Source organism: Rutilus rutilus, assembly GCF_951802725.1.
Source record: "Rutilus rutilus genome assembly, chromosome: 1".
NCBI lineage: Eukaryota > Metazoa > Chordata > Actinopteri > Cypriniformes > Leuciscidae > Rutilus > Rutilus rutilus.
Window position 1 is genome coordinate 60,717,111 of NC_140209.1, and position 16,414 is coordinate 60,733,524.

General features: G+C 37.3%; 1 long non-coding RNA gene and 2 gene segments (V, D, J or C); 2 read left to right on the plus strand and 1 right to left on the minus strand.

Annotated features, from left to right (window-relative positions):
• The first annotated feature begins 3,101 nt into the window (after positions 1–3,101).
• LOC311304960 (Ig lambda chain C region-like) lies at positions 3,102–3,470 on the plus strand. The segment is given in 1 exon: positions 3,102–3,470.
• Positions 3,471–5,741: 2,271 nt separating this feature from the next.
• On the plus strand, positions 5,742–11,666 carry LOC311304968 (Ig lambda chain C region-like). The segment is given in 3 exons: positions 5,742–5,746; positions 5,820–5,851; positions 11,216–11,666.
• A 639-nt stretch (positions 11,667–12,305) lies between these two features.
• LOC311296751 lies at positions 12,306–13,050 on the minus strand. Its single transcript, XR_014628696.1, has 2 exons — positions 12,971–13,050; positions 12,306–12,886 (listed from the first exon to the last, which is right to left on the minus strand). It is a non-coding gene; the product is annotated as an uncharacterized lncRNA (long non-coding RNA).
• Positions 13,051–16,414: the final 3,364 nt, after the last annotated feature.

Consider the following 16,414-nt stretch of genomic DNA (forward strand, 5'->3'; position numbering starts at 1 on the left):
AGGCTGTGTCAGTCTCAGTGACAGTATTTCCTATGGCCACTGCCCAAGCTATAAGCCTCAAAGAGGCCTCAGAAACAATGAAGGCCTACCAAGGCCGCTCAAGGGCTTGAAACCAACAGCTTTAATGGAAGGGGATCCTTTAACCTGTTAAGCTGCAACCCCAGTTTTTCTGTAAACAGGTTAAGGGAATATGGCCAGCGGGTCCAAAAGGAGACCCGTCCAGTCACTTTCTGAGGGGGACATAAAGTCAACCCCACATGCCACCAGGGAGGCTGACTTGGTCTAATTTATTGACATAGTCTTGCCAACAACCCGTCTGTTTCCTAAACAGAGTCTCTAACATTATTTGCCTCAACTTGTAGAGGCATCTGATAGGGAGGACTGCAGATAATGGCAGAAGTCCCTCACAGACCGGCTCATAGAGACAGGCATCCTGGAGAGGAGAACTCAGCATAGGGCTTTCTAACCCTTGCGAACGAGGGGAGTAACTCTACTCGATCCTGGATCTACACAGTGCTTCAAAGCCTCGTGACGTGAGCGTCCTTTGACCTTCCGATCAGACTTAGGGAGTTAAGGATTCAAACAGAGCGATCCTTGGACAGATTCTGGAACACTGTGCTCAACCTCATAAAACACCTCAGTCCATCTTTTTCAGCTGCCAGCAGATTGCTGTAATTTTCATAGGTTGCACACTGTTTTTTGCATCAACTGCTTTGATCAGATTTTAGTAATGAGTGTTGCATTTTTAATGTTAAAGTTACAAATGTTTATGTTTTAAGAGCTTGTCAAAATATGCAGATGTCGCAAGAACAGTCTTAAGAAAAAAGATAAGAACATTCTCATTAAGTATTTTTGGGAATACTAAATATAAAAAATATATATTAAGGTAAAAAATTATAAGATAGCAGTTAAGATTAATTTTATTCTTAAAACTAATTTGTGAATCTGGCCCCAGGTTTTTTTGTTTTTTTGTTTTTTAAACCAGCTTCAATCATAGTGTATTGTGTGTGCAGTGTGTGTCTTAAATCAGCAGTTCTTCTTTCACTGAAGGGGTTTTTGTACGGCTCTGTATCACCGTGTTAATGGCCATGCAGCATGCTGCTGACAGTAATAATCTCCTGCATCTTCAGGCTGGACATTTCTAATATTGAGCATGAAGTTTGTTCCTGATCTTCCATCAGTGAATCTCTCAGAAACTCCAGACATTTTGTTACCAACACTAGAGAACAGGAGTTTGTGTGTTTGTCCGGGTTTCTGGTGATACCAGGCTAAACTGGACGTTACACCAGTACTGCTGGACCCGCAGTTGAGAGTGACGCTGCTTCCCACAGACACCAGATTCACGGATGGACTCTGAGTCAGAATGATCTCAGCAAAACAACCTGCCATCACAGCACATCAGTCAGTGTTACAGTCAAACACACAATACATGAGAAGAATGATACAGCATTTATAAAGCACTTCTGAAAAAGCTCTGAATACTCAACACTAATCTCACCAGCAAGAGAAAGCAGTAGAGAGCAGATGATCAGAGCGTTTGCAGTCATCTTTGCTGAGAATGAGTGAGAAGAGACGAGACCTGCTGTTTACAGTCCTGACCGGCGGACAGTCCGTCTTAAACTAAGAGGTGGTGCACATATTCAAAGCGGCTTCCTTTCAGGAGAAAGTGTGTCACACTGATTTAAATAAATACATTCAGTTTTAAAAGATATTTAATTTAATTTCTCTACTTATTAAGAATTTGTCAGTATCATCTGATATTTCTCAATAGTTTCCTATATGCTGATGATTTCTAATAAACATTCAGTAGTTGAACATCAGTGAATCAGCTGGAGTTTAGATTGCAATGTTTAAATGTAGAATCATATATTATGAAAAATGTCCTTTTTAAAAAAATTAATTTGTATTATTATTATTATTTTAATTGAACTGTAATCGACCACAACACTAAATCAAATGAAAGATGTTGTTTTGTTGACGCAGTGAACAGTGCAGTTACTGAAGCGTTCAGGAGGTTTTTGTACATCTGCTCTATTAGTTTGTATCACTGTGAAGAACTTTCGGCGGCGGCACCAGACTGGATGTTGGAAGTAAGTAAATAATTAAATCATTTTAATTCAGTGCAGTGTTATCATATTTAGTCATATATATTATAACATTATAAATTGAATGTTTTACTTTGTCTTGTGGAACAAAAAATATATATTTCATATGCTTACAGTAAATATAGTGTAGGTTTATATGTGAGAGATGATAATACAGACATAATACAAAACTCTTAAATAGAAAAAAAAAAGAATGAATTATAAATTTGTTGTTTTGAAAAACAGATATTGTAATACATTATATAGAATTTCTCATTTAAATTTTTTTATTTATTTTAAAATAATTTAAAATGTGTAACAATTCAAAATATATTTTACACCTCCCTCCTGGAAAAAAAAGTGCAATTTAGGATACTTTTAAGTGTACTTAATACAAAATAATAATGTGCTTTAACATATACTTCAGTGTGAACCAAAAATTATGTTTTCAGACACTTAATTGCATGTTATTTTTATTTTTTATTATTTTTTTTATTATGGCTTATTTATTATTATGAAATGCAATTAAATGCAAACTTTAGAGTGCTTTTTACCCTAGTTAAGCTAGGCTTAATTACATAAATGTAATTTCATAATTACTTCTATTGTCTTTGAAATATGATTAAAAGATACTTTAATGTAATTTCTATTGAAACGTGTCCATCATATATTTAAATATACTTGTGATTATTTGTAAAGATGTAAAGATTATATGAAAAACATTTGTAAAGATGAAGCTGCAATTTAGTACATTTGAAATATATTAACTTGTAATGTAATATCGAATAACACACTAGAGTTAAAATTATAATGAAGTACTCTACATGTGCTTTAGTACATTTTTCAATACATCAAAATAACTGTACTTCTTTAAAGCATGCTTAAGTGTGTTAAGAAACTAGTCATAAAAGTGTCTCTCTTTAAGTGCACTTAAGTGGCCTTTTATTATATTAGTTTGTCTGTTTAAACTGATGGTAATAATGTTGTCTGTCACTTTAATCTCTAATAATATTGAAGATGTTTGTTAAGCGAGTTGTTTGTCGTCCCGCTGCTCTTCTTCTCTCAGGCAACACTCCTCCTAAAGTGATCATCCTGCCCCCGTCCAGTGCAGAGATCTCCTCTCTGAACACAGCGACACTGCTGTGTGTGGCCAGCGAGGGCTGGCCGTCAGACTGGAGCCTGAGCTGGAAGGTGGACGGGAGCAGCAGGGCTCAGGAGAGCAGCGCTGGGCTCCTGCAGAAGGACGCTCTGTACAGCTGGAGCAGCAGCCTGACTCTCTCTGAGCAGGAGTGGATGAAGAGCGTCTCAGTGAGCTGTGAGGTCACACGGAGCGGCCAGCCTGCAGTCACTGCACAACTGAGGAGAGATCAGTGTTCAGATCAGTAGATCCGCTCAGTCTCTCCTCTGGCTTCTGCTTCATCCTTCTGGCTGATGTCTCCTGCTTCTCGGAGTTCATTCACACAAGAGCATGCTATGATGTTGTGTTGTACTTGAAATAAAATAAATAATACTGTGTCTGTCTTTGAGTCCTTTTGTATAATTTAAGAACAAAACTATTTTTAATAATTTATTATATTATATAGTCCTAGTTTTAAAAACCAGTGTTTAGAAGTAAATATTACATTAAATATTATTATAATATAATGTAGCCTCTAAAATCTTAAAGGGTGGTCTGCAAAAGAACTTGACTTACCTATAAAGTATTTCATCTCAAATACCAAAATAAATGTCCCTCAGTGAAGCATGACAACACCTGCACAGTAAATTATGAAACTATAAAGTTATCTTGAAACAGCATTTGGAAGTGTTGTTATTGTTGACAAAAACTAAACCTTCTCAGTAATTAAAATTAATCTAAAATAAAATAAAAAAGTATTACAAAACAAAGGTCCAAACGTTTTTTTTTTTTTTTTTTTTTTTTTTTTTGCAGTGATTCCACAGAAGAACTATTTTTTGGTTTCCTAAAGAACCCTTCAGTGAACAGTTCTCAAAAGAACAGATTTTTCCCCAGTGTGAAGAACATTGTGAAAATCTAAAGAACCTTTTGTGGAATGAAAAGTCGTCACATGTGTTGTACAGAAATTCAAACACGAATGACTCAGAATGACGATATCAATATTCTTTAATACACAAAACTGAAACACACAGGAGATTCTTCAGGAACGGCAGACTCACGTTATGTATCTGTTATTTAGCTGTCATAAGTTTCAGAGTTCATATTTTTACTGAATTGCAATGGTTGATCATCACCATGTTGGAGATTTGTGTTGGCTATATGCTCTACTCATTGCAACTTTTGCAACTTTATTGAAAAGGGTAAACTGTGTGCCTCTAGTTTTAAGAGGTGAATTATGTTCATGTCGTGTAACTTTGAAAATAAAACATGGAAATTAAAAAAACAAGGATCGTAGCTGCTTGCATTGCTAAATGCTAAACATTGTTTAGTAGCCTTGACAATAAGTTTTAGATTAAAAAGACAACCTGTGACTCATTAGATTAACAATTATTTGAAGTAGATTTTAACTGGGTATTAGTTGAGTTAACTTAAAAAGTTGAATGCAATTGTTTGACTTATTTTTTTAATTTTACTTAACTTATTTATTTTTTAACAGTGAATGTTTTGTGAATCCGGCCCCAGATATTGTTTTTGTGTTCAGAACTTTATAAACCGGCTCCAATAGTGTAATATGTGTGCAGTGAGTGTCTAAATCAACAGTTCCTCTTTCACTGAAGGGGTTTTTGTACGGCTCTGTATCACTGTGTTAATGGATATTGATAACGCTGCTGACAGTAATAATCTCCTGCATCTTCAGGCTGGACATTTCTAATATTGAGCATGAAGTTTGTTCCTGATCTTCCATCAGTGAATCTCTCAGAAACTCCAGACACTTTGCTACCAACACCAGAGAATAGGAGTTTGTGTGTTTGTCCGGGTTTCTGGTGATACCAGACTAAACTGGATGTAAAACTAGAACTGCTGGACCCGCAGTTGAGAGTGATGCTGCTTCCCACAGACACCAGATTCACGGATGGACTCTGAGTCAGAATGATCTCAGCAAAACAACCTGCCATCACAGCACATTAGTCAGTGTTACAGTCAAACACACAATTCATGAGAAGAATGATACAACATTTATAAAGCACTTCTGATAAAGCTCTGAATACTCAACACTAATCTCACCAGCAAGAGAAAGCAGTAGAGAGCAGATAATCAGAGCGTTTGCAGTCATCTTTGCTGAGAATGAGTGAGAAGAGACGAGACCTGCTGTTTACAGTCCTGACCGGCGGACAGTCCGTCTTAAACTAAGAGGTGCTGCACATATTCAAAGCGGCTTCCTTTCAGGAGAAAGTGTGTCACACTGATTTAAATAATACATTCAGTTGTAAAATATATTTTAATTTAGTTTCTACTTATTAAGAATTTGTCAGTATCATCTGATATTTCTCAATAGTTTCCTATATGATAATAATTTCTAATAAACATTCAGTAGTTGAACATCAGTGAATCAACTGGAGTTTAGATTGCAATGTTTAAATGTAGAATCATATATTATATTTAAAAAAATCATTTAAAAAAATTAAGTGTGTATTATTATTATTGTAATTGAACTGTAATCGACCACAACACTAAATCAAATGAAAGATGTTGTTTTGTTGATGCAGTGAACAGTGCAGTTACTGAAGCGTTCAGGAGGTTTTTGTACATCTGCTCTATTAGTTTGTATCACTGTGAAGAACTTTTAACGGCACCAGACTGGATGTTGGCAGTGAGTAAATAATTAAATCATTTTAATTCAGTGCAGTGTTATCATATTTAGTCATATATTTTGTGACATTATAAATGGAATGTTTTACTTTGTCTTGTGGAACAAAAAATGTATTTCATATGCTTACAGTAAATATAGAATGGGTTGCAATATAGTGTAGGTTTATATGTGAGAGTTAATAATACAGACACATACTACGGAAAATGGCGGAAGGTAACAGCAGAGGGGCTGCTACTTCGACTGCTGTTTCTGGTGTTATACGGCCTCGAGAAAAACCCATGATCTATGAGACTATTGATGGGAAAACTATCGTAGAGGATGAGTTTGTTAACTTCCTCGCGGTTAAAATAAAGACTTTGAGTCAGGACGAACTAGTCCTTCTTGCGTCAAACAACTTCGAATCTGAGTGGATTGAGTCTTCAAAGAAATTGCTGTTTGAACTCTGTCCCAACACAAAACAACGTAATGTTATATTTAAAGGTAATCAGAAGGATGTAAACAACATCAAAAGTTGCCTTAAAGTATTAAACGAGTGTGGGGCAAACATCCCACGGTTTGTTTCCCATTATCTGGATGAGTTGCCGCCAGTGACGTTTAACAACATGGATGTTTCCAACTTACTCTGCAAGATGGAGCGTCTGCACAGCGAGATGTGTGCGTTGAGGCACGCAGTAAAACTCCAGGCGGAGGTCGGCGAGGACCTGCGGTCTGTCACCTCCACGATCGATCGAAGAGTTGCTAAAATGGAGCGTCATCTGGTGCCGTGTGTCGGTAAGAAGCATAATCAGGACATGTCGAGTGCAGTTGGAAATTCCAGTGGCAGTGTAGGCCTACTGGTTGGAGCTTCTTCTGTGGATTTCTCTGGTGGGGAGCTGTCTGCTGATGTGAGCACCTTAGGGTCTCCCGATCTTGGATTTTCCGCGACCGATGTCCAGGCTTCTGTAGTATGTACGGAGGTAACTGGGGTTGGCAGTGCTGGGACGAGTGCGGAGGCTTCCGCTGCTGGTGGCTTTAAGGATAATGCTGCTTCTTTAAGCTCGCCTAAATGGAGCCTTGTGGTGAAGCAAGCCCGAAAAAAGAGGGTCGAGAGCCTGACTGCCCCGGTAAAGCAGTGCACTGATAAACCTGCGCGCAGGAGGCCAAAGCCTGTTATTGGCACGAGTGTGCAAAGTAACATTAAAGTGGTGCGAACGAAACAGGTTAGTGTCTTTGCTACAAAATTCTCACCTGATCTACATGCAGAGTTATTGAGTGCATATCTTAAGGAAAATCTCAGCCGGGATGTTCATTGTGAACGTATTGAAACTGTGAACACCAGATACAGTTCGTTTAAAGTGACTGTTGAGTGTGAGGATGTCGCAATGGTGTATAACCCAGAGCTATGGCCTGAAGGCTCCGTTGTGCGGCGTTATTATGAGCCACGTAAAGTGAGAGTTAAAGGGTCTAACGTGACCATCTCTACACCTGTTGCGGCGGAGTCCGTTGGAGTTGCGGCAGACCCGCTATCTTAACTGTCAAACATGCGTGTTGCATCCTATAACTGTCGGGGGCTGCGTGTTGGCAATACTGCTGGTGATAGGGTTCGACGTATGGTTGTGGATAACCTGTTACAAAAATGCGACGTCTTATGTCTGCAAGAAACTTTTTTACCTAAGCAGGATCTAGAAAAATTAAACTTTTTTAATGACAGTTTCCACGGAGCTGGGGAATCCACAGCGGACCTTACTATGGGTATAGTGAGAGGTCGGATATCAGGGGGTGTGGCTATTCTATGGCACAAGAAGCTGGACTCAGTGATAAATGTCATTAGGACTGGGTTTGACTGGTGTATTGCGGTACAATTGAGGTTTAATAATAAAGAACTTACTATTCTCAATGTATATACACCTTATGAGTGTTTGCAGAATGAAGATGTATATTTAAATAGGCTTGCTTATATACATTCCTTTATTCATGAGAATCATTATACAACTGTTTGTATTGTTGGGGACATGAACGCAGACCTTACAGACAGTAAGTCTTTGTTTGCCAGGCATTTAGTACAGTTTTGTGATGATAATAACCTAATTTTGTCCAGCCAATTGCTTCTTCCAGCAGATAGCTATTCTTATATAAGTGAAGCATGGCACACAACATCATGGCTTGACCACTGCATTACCACTGCTGATGCCCATGCTATTTTGCAATCTATAGAAATTCTATATGGGACTTCCATGTCAGACCATGTGCCGTTTGCTGTGAAGCTTGATGTGGAAAGTCTTCCTGAGTTGATTCAGGGGGTGAATGATAGCTGCAAGACTAAATTGGATTGGGCTAAATTCACAAATGATGATCTCCTGACATATTGTATGAAAACTGAGGTTCTTTTCAGTAATATTTGTTTACCCAAGAATGCTATTATGTGCTTGGATGTGAACTGTATTGATATCTCCCACCGTGAAACCCTCTCTGCCATGTATGACAGTATTGTGGGTGCAATGTATGAGGCTAGTAGACCATACCTTGCACTACCTGTAAAAACTATCAACATTAAGCCAGGCTGGAACAGGCATGTTGAGGCACATCATTCAGAAGCTAGGGTAGCATTTAAGGCATGGGTGCATGCAGGCAGACCTAGAAATGGTCCGATCCTTGAGCATAAAAAATTTACTAGCACTACACTCAAATATGCCATCCGTTACATTGGTAAACATGAACAGGCTATGAGAGCAAACTCAATGGCTGAGAAACTTAGGGGTAAGGATGTTAATGGCTTTTGGAAGGAGGTGAGAGCTCTGAATAGGGCCAACACATTGCTTCCATGTGTTGTGGAAGGGGTGTCTGGAGCTGAGAATATTGCTGAGCTGTGGAGGCAACACTATTCCGCCTTATTTAACTGTGTTAAAAGTGATCCCTATAGAGTGACAAATATTGCTAACAGTAGTCCAGTGATAATCACCTCCAGTGAAGTCTGCCAGGCAGTAGCACAGCTATCTGACAAGAAAGCAAGTGGGTTAGACCACATTACAGCAGAGCACCTTAAGTTTGCTAGCCCTAAGGTGGCAGTATTGCTTGCCATTTGCTTTTCTGGATTCATGACCCATGGTCTGCTTCCTGAATCTATGTTGTCTGTTACCCTTGTGCCAGTGATTAAGGACAAGGCAGGCAAGGTTGGGAGTTTGGATAATTATAGGCCAATAGCCCTAGCCAGTGTGATATCCAAAGTACTGGAAAGGATTTTGCTTGATCGTTTAGGTCCTTTTATTGGTACCACTGATAATCAATTTGGCTTTAAAGCTAAGTTTGGTACTGATTTGTGTATTTATGCTCTGAAGGAGGCAACTCATAAGTACATAAGACAGAACTCATCCATGATAATTGGGTTTATTGATGCTTCTAAGGCCTTTGACAGAGTCAATCACCATAAGCTATTTGAAAAACTGAGACAAAGGGGTGCCCCTGATAGCATTATAAGAATCCTGGCTTACTGGTATGCCAACCAGAGTATGCAGGTTAAATGGGGTAATATAGAATCTGCCACTTTTAAATAATGGGGTACGTCAGGGGGGTCTACTTTCACCAGCCCTCTTCAACTTTTACATGGATGAGTTATCCCATCAATTATCAAGTTGCAAAACAGGGTGTATGATTGGTAGCACCTTGGTTAATCATTTTATGTATGCTGATGATTTGGCCATTTTCTCACCCAGCAGTGCTGGTTTTCAGCAGCTACTGAATATCTGCTCTGAATATGGGGTGAAATATGATGTGTTGTACAATCCCAAAAAGAGTGCTGTATTGATATGTAGGACAAAATGGGACAGAGATCTTTGTTTTCCAGACTTTTATCTGTCAGGACAAGTGATGAGTGTCTGTAATAAAATTAAATATCTGGGTCATTACATTACAGATCAGTTATCTGATGATGAGGATTTGTACAGGCAGCGTCGCATATTATATGCCCAAGCTAACATGTTGGTAAGAAAATTCAACATGTGCACGGATGATGTCAAAATTAGCCTGTTTAAAGCATATTGCACTCCTTTGTATACTGCTCCTTTATGGACTAAGTTTAAAAAGGCAAGTATGCAGAAGCTTAAGGTTGCTTATAATGACTGTATGAGGATACTGCTCAACAAACCCAGGAGCTCCAGTGCAAGTGAACTGTTTTGTAATGCAGGGGTCAGTACCTTTCAGGCATTATTAAGGAGACTCATTTACAAATTTATTTGTCGCTTGAATGCCTCCAAGAACAGCATTGTTATGCGGTTGGTAAATCCTGGGTTTAGTACCATACGATATCAATCTTCACTGTGGAAACACTGGTATAACTGTCTTTTATAGAAATGTTTTAGTGTTGTTTCTCCTGTTTTTACCTCTTTGTATATGTTTATCTTTCTCTTTTTCATGTATGTTGTATGTCATGTCTCTGCCTTCTGAATGGACCATGAGTCTGGAAATAAAAGTTGATGATGATGATGATGATGATGATGACTACAAAAGTCTTAACTAAAAATAAGTTTTGAACATTTTCAACTGTAATGACCAGGAAAAGAGATGCATTTGATAAATATTGACATGCTATAAAAGCATGAGAAGAATATGTTTGACACGTGAAATACTACTTAGAATAAATAAATAAATAAATAAATAAATACATACATACATACATACATACATACCTACATACATACATACATACATACATACATACATACATACATGCATGCATGCATAAATAGGCCTGCCTGTATTCAAAATGTACTATAGGCTATTATAGATTTCAACCTACTTTGAAATAAAATAATTGTAAAACTCATTTATGAAATATAAATTTGTTGTTTTGAAAAACAGATATTGTAATTCATTATATAGAATTTCTCATTTAATCTTAAAAATGTATTTTAAAATAATACAATTTAATAGTATTATAATAGTATAATAAATAATCCAATTTAAAATATATTTTACACCTCCCTTCTGGAAAAAAGTGCAATTTAGGATACTTTTAAGAGTACTTATTACAAAATAATAATATCCTTTAACAAAAGTGTGAACAGACATTTATTTTCAGACACTTAATTGCATGTTATTAAAAATATATATATATTAGAGAGTTAAAATTATAATGAAGTTCTTTACATGTTCTTTAGTACATAGTTCAAGACATCAAAATAACTGTACTTCTTTAAAGCACACTTAAGTGTGTTAAGAAACATAGTCATAAAAGTGTCTCTCTTTAAATGCACTTAAGTGGCCTTTTATTATACAACTTTGTCTGTTTAAACTGATGATAAGAATGTTGTCTGTCACTTTAATCTCTAATAATATTGAAGATGTTTGTTAAGCGAGTTGTCTGTCGTCCCGCTGCTCTTCTTCTCTCAGGCAACACTCCTCCTAAAGTGATCATCCTGCCCCCGTCCAGTGCAGAGATCTCCTCTCTGAACACAGCGACACTGCTGTGTGTGGCCAGCGAGGGCTTTCCGTCAGACTGGAGCCTGAGCTGGAAGGTGGACGGGAGCAGCAGGGCTCAGGAGAGCAGCGCTGGGCTCCTGCAGAAGGACGCTCTGTACAGCTGGAGCAGCAGCCTGACTCTCTCTGAGCAGGAGTGGATGAAGAGCGTCTCAGTGAGCTGTGAGGTCACACGGAGCGGCCAGCCTGCAGTCACTGCACAACTGAGGAGAGATCAGTGTTCAGATCAGTAGATCCGCTCAGTCTCTCCTCTGGCTTCTGCTTCATCCTTCTGGCTGATGTCTCTCTTCTGCTTCTCGGAGTTCATTCACACAAGAGCATGCTATGATGTTGTGTTGTACTTGAAATTAAATTAATAATACTGTGTCTGTCTTTGTTTCATATTTATGATTTGAGAAAAAAAACTATTGATAGTTAAAGGGTAAAATAGGGGGTCCAAAGTAATTATTGAAATACATCTAAAACAAAGTCCTGGTTTCACAGACATGGCTTAGAATAAACCAAGGATAAGCTCTTAGTTCAATTAGGACATTTAAGTAGCTTTTTTAAATGTGCCTTAGAAAAAACATTACTTATGTGCATATTGAGACAAAACAATGGCACTGATATATTTTAAGATATATCCGAGCAAGTTGGTTTCAGTTAAAACAGCTCAAACATGAATTTTAGTCTGGGGCTTCAGCCTTGTCTGTGAAACCGGGGGAAAATGTAAATATTAGTTGCTTACATGACAATTAGAAATGTTGCCTTCGCAGCTAACTGAAATAAGTAGTTGAAGTATTAAACAAGATGTTTTAAACAAGAAGGATTATTATTAAAACCAAAACTGAAATAAAAATGAAGCTGTCTAGAATATTTTTGGGAAAAAAAATTAGATGTCTAAAGCATAATAAAAATTACCAAACCTTGAACTAAAATTAAAAAAAATTATATAATTTATAATAAAACTGAAAATATGAAAGTAAAAGCTAATTCAAATACTATAATATAATATGAATAATACTAAAGAACCCATTGTTTATTTCCCATTTTACTTCAGCAAAAAATGGTTTGCAAACTTAAGAGTGATTTCTGAAGTCTGAAGTCAGACTTAAGTACAACTTTATATGTAATTTCATAATTCTGTTGCCTTGCTTTGAAGTTGACAAAATGCTCTTTTATTGGGTAGGTGAATGTCTAGTTTTGCTGCATGTGTGTGATGTGCGCATCTGCAGAGTCTCTCAGCTGTATCCGCTCAGTGTGACGGAGGTTTTTGTACAGCTCTTTATCACTGTGTGATTATTGCACCAGTGTGGTCGCTCTGACAGAAGTAATGTCCTGCGTCTTCAGTCTGGACTCCACTGATGGTCAGAGTGAAGTCTGCTCCGTGTCCACTCCCTGTGAATCTAGATGGAGCTCCAGTGAAGCGGTTTGTGGCTCTGTAAACGAGTAGAGTAGGAGCTTCTCCAAATCTCCTGAAGTACCAAGCCATGTGGTCATTAAGATGCACCGGCCTGTTGGCTTTGCAGTTTATTCTTACGTCTTGTCCTGGTTGGGCTGCTGTTATTGACGGTGTCTGAGTGATGGTGACCTGTCCTCTGCACTCTAAAAGAGTCAGATATACCATGAGAGACCAAAGTATGACACATGCTAGTTTATGCAATAAACATCTAGTCTAGTTATACAAACCCTGATAAAATACTGAGCATCGAGATAAAAATGATGATGAGAGTCATTGTTGTTCTGTGATGGTGAAGATATTGCTCTGTGTTAAACTCTTTCAATGCACTCTTTAAAAGCACTGAAGCTTGATCTGCCAATGCAAAGTGCTGCTATATATGTAAATCTTCATGGCAATTAGAGCAGCATTTACTCCATTTACTGTCATAACTAAACGTTTTCTGCAGTATTTCCTACTAAAGCAAGGTCCCACAGAGAGCCGCAGTCATGTATTTTTGTATGCCAACCCATAATTTAACTGGTTTCCTTGACAAAAACCCAATTTCTCATTTGGCTTTTTGGATTATTGCAGAAAATAAGCTCTGTGACCAACAAAAGTTTATAATTCTTGCATGCAATAATCCGAAATCCTATTGGGTTTTTGTCGAGGGAACCATTATATTTCTTTTAAAATGTGTCAGTGATGTAAAATACTTAATCAGTTAATTGTAAATACATAATTGTACATATTGATTCATATACATTGAGATCCTATGTGAGAACTGTACACTGAAAAAAATAATTTGTTGAAATTAATCCATTTTTTATTGTAAATGGTTGCATTCAATTGATTTTATCTACATTTAAACATATGCATTAAGTTCAACTTAATCAATTTTAGTTAAACTTAATGCATTTGTTTAAATGTAGATAAGATCAATTGAATGCAACCACTTATGATAAAAAAATGATTAATTTCAGTGAATAATTTCTTTCAGTGTATAATGTTTATCAATGAAATTAAAAAGTGAGGCAAAACTATTTGCAAAAGTCCAAATACGCTAAAATAGAAACACAACATCTAAATGTATTAAACAAAAAGAAGCAGCTCCAATATAGCAATACCAACACAAAGAGCCTCTGCTAGTGCATGACAATATTGTACTCATGTGTTCTTGCTGTAACACTGAATAAAGCTGAAGAACATATTGGATTTGTCAAAAACATAATTCAAAAGCCTTAATCCCAACAGAGGTCAAATGTTTGATACCGTTTTGAACAGTTACAGTGGTTTCAGTTGTAAATCTTTATTTCTTGTAAACAAAGCTCTTGGGGTTTGATCGTGGTCACTGGAGACACTGCTCTGAGACTCTCGCAGATGCAAATGTGAGTTTCAGGACACACTTCTAGTTTCACTGAGGCTTATTTGATTCAGTGCCTATAAATAATTCAGCTTTGTGCAGGGCACTCGCTTTCTTGAATAAAACTTTTTTTTTTTTTTTTAAACAACTTTTGAGCAAGTTATAAACTGAAGTTTTTAATATTTTGGGGTTTCATCTTTAAGAAAGTTCAGTAAGGTTCAAAAAGGTTTAATAAACATCCTTCAATGTCTTTGGGGAAATTAAAATATATGATAATAATAATAACTTTTCAGCACTCAAAGTGCTTTACATAGAAGTGGAGAATCTCCTCGACCTCCACCAATGTACAACATCTCCTGGATGATGCGACGGCAGCCATATTGCCCCAGAACGCCCACCACACACCAGCTTACTGGTGGAGAGGAGACAGTGATGAAGCCAATCAGTATATGGGGATGATTAGGAGGCCATGATGGACAGAGGTCAAGGGGCAATTTTGGCCAGGATGCCGGGGTTACAAGTCAAGTCAAGTCAAGTATATTTGTATAGCGCTTTTCACAATACAGATTGTATCAAAGCAGCTTCACAGTATTAAATTAAAATAATACAACAAGGTTTGTTTCTAGTGGAATTTATTGATAAAATCAAATTAGATATCCAGAATATCCCCAACTGAGCAAGCCAAAGGCAACAGTGGCAAGGAACCGAAAAACTCCATCAAGTGACCTAATAGTGTCCTAAAACTCCATCAGGTGACCCAATGGAGAAAAAAAAACCTTGGGAGAACCCAGGCTCAGTCGGGGGCCAGTTCTCCTCTGGCGTTTATTAACTAGAGGCCGGATTGTAATTTGGACTGTAAGATTAAAAATATTATATGAATGCCTGGCTGAAGAGATGCGACTTTAATCTAGTTTTAAACTGGGAGAGCGAGTCTGAGCAACGAACAGTATCAGGAAGGCTATTCCAGAGTTTTGGAGCTAAATGTGAAAATGCTCTCCCTCCTTTGGTGGTTCTGGATATCCTAGGTATGACCAAAAGCCTTGAATTTAGTGATCTTAAAGAGCGCGATGGATTATAGGGCGATAGAAGATCCGTTAAATAGACTGGAGCTAAGCCGTTTAGGGCTTTATAAGTCAGTAGCAATACCTTGTAATTAATACGGAACTTTATAGGTAACCAATGCAGTGATGATAAAATCGGTGTTATATGATCATATTTTCTTGATCTAGTAAGAACTCTAGCGGCGGCATTTTGGACTAACTGTAGCTTGTTAATTGAGGATGCAGGACAACCGGCTAATAAAGCATTACAGTAATCTAGTCTCGAGGTCATGAATGCATGAACTAACTTTTCTGCATCAGAAACTGATAGCATATTACGTAGCTTAGCAATGTTTCTAAGGTGGAAAAAGGCGGTTTTTGTAACATATGAAATATGATTTTTGAAAGACAGGTTGCAATCGAGTATAACACCCAGGTCTTTTACTGTAGAGGATAAAGTAACAGGACATCCTACTATATTAAAGTTGTATTGCGAGAGGTTTTGTGGGCGGTTTTTTGAACCGATAAGTAGTACCTCTGTTTTGTCTGGATTTAATAAAAGAAAATTACGCGTCATCCAATCTTTTATATCTTTAACACACTCTGTCAATTTGGATAATTTATCGTTTTCATCTGGCCGTGATGAAATATATATTTGAGTGTCATCAGCATAACAATGGAAACTAATTCCATGTTTCCTTATAATATTTCCAAGTGGCATCATATATACTGAGAATAATAGAGGGCCTAACACAGATCCCTGCGGCACTCCATAGTTTACTGGAGTTATGATCGATTTTTCTCCATTTAAATAGACAAAATGGTAGCGGTCAGATAAGTATGATCTAAACCAGCTTAATGCTTGTCCTTGAACACCAGTATAATTTTGTAGTCGATCTAAGAGTATTGTGTGATCTATAGTATCGAACGCAGCACTAAGATCAAGTAAAACTAGTATTGAGATACAGCCTTGGTCAGAAGCTAAAAGTAAATCATTTGTGATTTTAACGAGCGCAGTTTCAGTGCTATGGTGCGGCCTGAAACCAGACTGAAACTTCTCATAGATATCATTTTCTTGCAAGAAAGAACACAATTGAGCGGACACCACTTTTTCTAATATTTTAGACATAAATGGAAGATTTGAAATGGGTCTATAATTTGCTAGGTTATTATGATCTAATTGTGGTTTCTTAATGAGAGGTTTTATAACTGCCAGTTTAAATGTTCTTGGAACATGACCTAAAGATAAAGACGAGTTAATAATATTAAGGAGAGGCTCTTCCACTACAGGT